The following is a 484-nucleotide window of genomic DNA, read 5'->3' on the forward strand; positions in this document are numbered from 1 at the left end:
GGGACACCCCGGGGACATTCAGGGGCACCCAGGGGACACCAGGGCACCCCTGGGAGCACCCAGGGGACACCCAGGGGACATGCAGGGGCACTCAGGGGACACCTGGGGACAGCCAAGGGACACCAGGGGACATTCAGGGGATGCCAGGGAACATCTTGGGGACACCCAAGGGACCCTGGGTGACACCCAAGGGACCCTGGGTGATCCCAGGTGACACCCAAGGGACCCCAGGGGACACCCAGGGAACACCTCGGGATCCATACAGGGACACCCAGGTGACAGCTGAGGACAGCCAGGGGCACCCAGGGAACACCTGGGAACACCCAAGGGACACAAGGGGACACCTCGGGGACACGAAAGGGACCCCGGGTGACCCTGGGTGACCCTGGATGACCCTGGGTGACCAGGTGACACCAGCTGACCCCAGGTGACCCCGAGTGACCCCGGGTGACCCTTGGTTACCCCTGGTGACCCCAGGTGACCC

At 66.7% G+C, this 484-nt stretch overlaps 1 protein-coding gene across 1 annotated transcript in view; it reads left to right on the top strand.

Moving 5' to 3' along the window:
* The window catches only part of LOC118159669 (cohesin subunit SA-3-like), a gene marked incomplete at both ends in the record, with an annotated part of 10,150 nt that overhangs the window by 9,294 nt on the left and 372 nt on the right, over positions 1-484 (top strand). The gene's annotated exons all lie outside the window — the stretch shown is intronic.

The sequence above is a fragment of the Oxyura jamaicensis genome, unplaced genomic scaffold (genome assembly GCF_011077185.1).
Source record: "Oxyura jamaicensis isolate SHBP4307 breed ruddy duck unplaced genomic scaffold, BPBGC_Ojam_1.0 oxyUn_random_OJ71511, whole genome shotgun sequence".
NCBI lineage: Eukaryota > Metazoa > Chordata > Aves > Anseriformes > Anatidae > Oxyura > Oxyura jamaicensis.